Here is a 5,990-nt window from a genome sequence, read left to right as displayed (position 1 = left end):
GTAGTGGCCAAGACTCATCTGGCCACAGTGACGAAGGATCTTTATGGCTTCGTCAAGGCGAGGAGAGCTTGTAGGGAGTTCGTGTTCACCTCGGCTACGGTGAGGCACGAGCCAAGGAAACTAATCTCCTCCAACATTTGGGGCAAAGACCTTTTCCCTACCGAATTGGTCAAAGAAGTTGTTGATAAGGCCGCCTTGGAGAATAGAAACCTTCTCCAGAAGTGGGGCCTGGTTATCAAAAGAAAGTCTTCCTAGATGAGGGTCCTCAACAAAGAGGAAGACTATGAGGACTAGGCTACCGTCTCGGCCAGCCAAGCCTCTTAGACAGCAACAGCAACTGCAATTGCCATTGCCTTCAGTGCCCCAGATGGTGGCACAAACCCCGACGACATTTCAGTGGGTACCCCAGGCTGTGTCGACACAGTCCACGGCATTCACCCCAACGTTCGAAGGGCAGTCTACTTCCTTTCGAGCAAAGCCTAGAGGAGCAGCCAGAGGCTCGTCTAGGCGCCCTCAAGGGGAAGGGGATTCAGGGGTGGTCGCGGTCAGGGAGGCAAGACCTCAGGACGGCAGTCCAAGTGAGATGATGCCGGTAGGAGGGAGACTTCAGAATTTTCGGGATCGGTGGACCTTCGATCCCTGGGCCCACAGCCTACTCAAGAATGGACTGGGCTGGAGCTGGTACAGCACTCCACCCCCGTGCCCTCGGTTTTTCCAACACTCCACCCCCGTTCTGGAGGAGTACGTTCAAGAACTGTTGGAGAAAAAAGTGATCCGAAGGGTGAAGTCCATCAAATTCCAAGGGAGGCTGTTTTGTGTTCCCAAGAAAGACTCGGAAAAGCTCAGAGTCATTCTGGACTTGTCGCCACTCAACAAGTTCATAGTGAATTGCAAATTCAAGATGCTAACACTGCAACACATAAGGACCTTACTGCCTAAGAGGGTATATTCCGTCTCTATAGACTTGTCAGACGCCTATTGGCACGTTCCAATCAACCGTCGACTCTCCCCCTACCTAGGGTTCAGGCTACAACGAAGACTATACGCCTTCAGAGCCATGCCATTCGGGCTAAATATAGCCCCAAGGATTTTCACGAAGCTTGCGAGCGTAGCTCTCAAACAATTACGCCTAAAGGGAATTCAGGTAGTAGCCTACCTGGACGACTGGCTGGTGTGGGCTGCATCCGAGACAGAATGCTTGCAAGCTTCCAGTCAAGTGATCCAGTTCCTAGAGTACCTAAGCTTCAATATCAACAGAAAAAAGTCTCGACTTTCTCCATCTCAAAAGTTCCAGTGGCTGGGAATCCACTGTGACCTAATGTCACACCGTTTCTCCATCCCGGCGAAGAAAAGGAAGGAGATAGCGGGTTCTGTCAAGAGACTTCTAGATTCCGAAAGGATATCAAGACGCGAACAGGAGAGGGTACTGGGCTCTCTCCAGTTTGCTTCGGTGACAGACCCAGTGCTAAGAGCACAGCTAAAGGATGCAACCGGAGTTTGGAGAAGTTATGCATCAAATGCGCGAAGAGATCTGAGAAGACCAGTTCCGCTTCGGCTACGTACTCTTCTCAGGCCTTGGTCCCAAGCCAGACATCTAAAGAAGTCGGTTCTTCTTCAGCCACCTCCCCGTCGGTGATGATTCACTCAGACGCCTCGAAGGAGGGATGGGGAGGTCACTCTCATCGGAAAAAAGTCCAGGGGACTTGGTCAAGCTATTCAAGACCTTTCACATAAACTTTCTAGAGGCTATGGCAGTGCTCCTTACCTTAAAGAAAGTCTCCCGCGTCACTCGATCCACATAAGGTTGGTGATGGACAGCGAGGTAGTTGTGAGATGCTTGAATCGACAAGGATCGAGGTCACCACCTCTCAACCAGGTGATGTTGGCCTTCTTCCGAATTGGCGGAAAAGAAGAAGTGGTACCTGTCGGCAGTTCACCTTCAAGGAGTCCGCAATGTGACAGCGGACGCTCTATCCAGGTTCACACCGATAGAGTCGGAATGGTCCTTAGACGCAGGATCATTCCTCCTTCATTCTGAATCAAGTCCCAGAACTGCAGATAGACCTTTTTGCGACGAAAGACAACAAGAAGTTGCCCCTGTACGTGTCCCCGTACGAGGACCCCTTAGCGGAAGCAGTGGACGCCATGTCCCTCGACTGGAATAGATGGTCCAGTATTTATCTGTTCCCTCCTCACAACCTTCTGTTGAGGGTCCTCAACAAACTGAGATCCTTCAAGGGGGTAGTGGCAATAGTGGCCCACAAGTGGCCGAACAGCGTGTGGTTCCCCTGGCATTGGAACTATGGCTGAAGTTTGTACCGCTACCAGATCAAGTTCTGACCCAGCGAGTCCAGAAGTCGACTGTCTGTGCTTCTTTACAGAAAACACGGACCCTGCAGCTCATGATTTTCTCTCCCTAGCGTGAGAAAGCGTTTCGGGATTTCGAAAGCCAGCATAGACTTCCTAGAGGAATATAAGTGCAAATCTACTAGAAGGCAATATGAGTCATCTTGGAGAAAATGGGTGGCCTTTGTCAAGGCGAAGAATCCGCAGGAGATCTCGACAGACTTCTGCTTATCTTTCTTCATCCACCTCCATGGTTAAGGGTTGGCAGCTAACACGATTTCAGCGTGTAAGTCTGCTTTGACAAGACCCATTCTATATGCCTTCCAGGTCGACCTAGGTAACGAGATCTTTAATAAAGTTCCGAAAGCCTGCGCTAGGCTCAGACTTCAGCACCTCCAAAGCCCATTTCATGGTCTTTAGACAAAGTTCTTCATTTCGCTTCTCTGTTGAGAAATGAGGAGTGTGCGTTAAAGGATTTGACACAAAAAGTTATTTTCCTATTTGCACTTGCGTCCGGGGCCAGGGTTAGTGATATTGTAGCCCTCTCGAGAGAGGCAGGTCGTGTTCAGTTCCTGGATGGGGGAGAACTGAACCTGTTTCCGGATTCCTACGTTTCTCGCCAAGAATGAGTTACCCACCAACAGGTGGGGTCCCTGGAGAATCTGCCCTCTGAAAGAAGATGCATCTCTATGTCCAGTAGAAATGCCTAAAGGTCTATCTTCATAGAACTTCAGACTTCAAGGGTGGTCAACTATTCAGGGGAGAAACATCAGGCTCAAATTTATCTCTGAATCAACTCAGAGCGAAAATCACATATTTTATTCGCAGAGCGGATCCTGACAGTACACCCGCTGGTCACGATCCGAGGAAAGTTGCCTCATCCTTAAATTTCTTTAATTGTATGGATTTTGAACATCTCCGTTCATACACTGGCTGGAAGTCTTCCAGAGTGTTCTTTCGCCACTATGCGAAGAAATCAGAGGACTAAAGAGATCTGTGGTAGCAGTGGGTCGCGTCGTTAACCCTACTGTTTAACTCTGCGAGGAATCAGTGTTTTAATTGGACGATTAATTCCAGGGTGAGTGTGTAGTTACATACTGTACTACAAACTAAGTGAGGGCACTGAGTTGCCCACGTAGACTGTTCATTTCCAAAGGTGAACCTAGCATAAAGTGCAGACATGTGTGCCGAGCGTTTCTAACGCTAATGTGATTGATTTGTAATACAGACTTTTATGACTTTGATACCTCGGTATCTTAAAAGTGGCATTTAATGTTTTTTCTTTCAGATAAACAAGTTCTGTTTACTATCATACTTATGCTTAAAGTTTTGGGTTATCCTCTTCTTATATATATATATATAATTGTTGTTAACCTGTCTATTATTGTCTGTCAATAAATTTGTTCTTGAGAACCTTGCGTCTCCTTCACCTGTGTCAATTTATTGGTATAATTGAGCATTCATTCTATGTACCTTATCTGGGATAATTCTAATAGAATTGTTCCTTTATGCAAGCTACATTGCATTGGTTTATGCTTTCCCTTAACGGAGGACTCCGTCCCATAAGGGGACGGTGCGGTTTTACAAGTTTCCTCCTATGCGGATATAAACCTTTGTCCAATACAAGTATTGTGCGGAGAAACTGGTCGATATTTCATATTGACGCAGTGGTTCTTTACAAACTATGCTTTACTTAATATAGGGTGAGACCACTATATTAGCTTGCCTGGTATTCATACATAGGTATATGTACTCTTCGAGACTTTTCCAGAGTCTAGTAGGACTCTTCCCTGTAGGGGGCAGGAAGCTCTAACCTGGTTTATAGTTAGTTGAAAAGATGTATAACGGTAACATCTTAGGTCTCTAGGTCTAGTCGACCGGGGAAAAATTACCTCCGAGGAGTACGGCACGTTCTGAGAATCCACAGATACAGTAATGCTCTGGTATACTTCCATCAGGACGACATGGCTTGAGCCCAAAAAACGGATTTTGAGCGAAGCGAAAAATCTATTTTTGGGTGAGATGGCCATGTCGTCCTGATGGACCCGCCCTTCCCATTCTATGAAAGCGCTGTAGGACCCCTCCCTACATACAGTATCTGTAGCACCTCGTGTACGCTACAAGGAATACAGATGGCGCCAGGAATGGCGCCAGGCACGCTTACGAAACTGGAGAATAGGGAGCCTTGGGAGCAGCTCCCCCTTTTTCTTTCCCGATTTCGTTTCTTGCCAATTGACCCCTCGATACGTAATCTCTGTTTGGGGTGCAGATTGCCATGTGGCGTGTCAAGAATACGTCCTCTGATATGTCGCGATATCCCTTTCAGGAGGGATATTCGCTCCAGGAGTTAGAATTCTGGTACCTTAAGGTAAATTCTCTGGAATATCGCCGTAGTTGTAATATACCCTAGGAAGCTACCCTATTGGAACTTCCATCAGGACGACATGGCCATATCACCCAAAAATAGATTTTTCGCTTCGCTCAAAATACGTTTTATATATATATATATATATATATATATATATATATATATATATATATATATATATATACATATATCTTTATATATGTATATATGGGTATGTGTTTGAGGGTGTGTTACAGGTATTATGTGTATATATCTACATATATTATATGGTGAAGAGATTTTGTGTATCGTCATGATCAGCAGAGTTACACCAGTCTTACCCACCCATACTGGGTTGCCTTGCTGTGAGCGACCAGACGAAAATCTCCCACCATTACTAATCTGCACTGGCCAGTGAAGTGATGAAAACTGGTCATACCCAAGATGTGGATTGACATGTCTTAGGCCTCTGTCTTGCAGTGGTCTAGAAATGGCTGCATTTTTTGTTGTTTTATGCTTGTATGTATATATATATATATATATATATATATATATATATATATATATATAAATTTATATATATGTATACATGTATGTATATATATTTATATATGTGTGTTTGTCCGTATATATATATGTGTGTATATTTATGTATATGTATATATATACATGTATATATATATATATATATATATATATATATATATATATATATGTGTGTGTGTGTGTGTGTGTGTGTGAAAAAGAAAAATATATATATATATATATATATATATATATATATATATATATATATATATATATATACATACATATATATATATATATGTGTGTGTGTGTGTGTGTGTCTGTGTGTGTGTGTGTGCTACAGTAAAATGTCACCCAATGGCTCCATTTCATATGTTAAATTTTATTCAATGATTTTCGTTCATGAAATTGCCAATGCTGATTTACGCCTATGTAATACTTATAAGTTGACCTTATAAAATTTACTTTTCAATCATTCATATCTTTCAAGCTTTTATAAATTTCATATTCCATGTTTAAGGAAAGATCGCTCATATTGAAGGATGTTCTGAAAGAAAATACTAAAGGTCACTAACATACGCTTTTTAATGTGGAACAATACAAAAGAGAGGTTGGGTAAATACATTGAAGAAAAACATACTCAAAATACTTTCAAATCTCCTTGGTATTAAAAACATTAGGATATTATCGTATTCCAAAGTTGTGGGTTGTGAATTAATTATTTGTTGATGCTGAGATATATTCCAATAGACAATCGAGGCAAAGAGAG

The sequence above is a fragment of the Palaemon carinicauda genome, chromosome 18, assembly GCF_036898095.1.
Source record: "Palaemon carinicauda isolate YSFRI2023 chromosome 18, ASM3689809v2, whole genome shotgun sequence".
Classification (NCBI taxonomy): domain Eukaryota; kingdom Metazoa; phylum Arthropoda; class Malacostraca; order Decapoda; family Palaemonidae; genus Palaemon; species Palaemon carinicauda.
Note: the sequence above shows the minus strand (reverse complement) of the source record.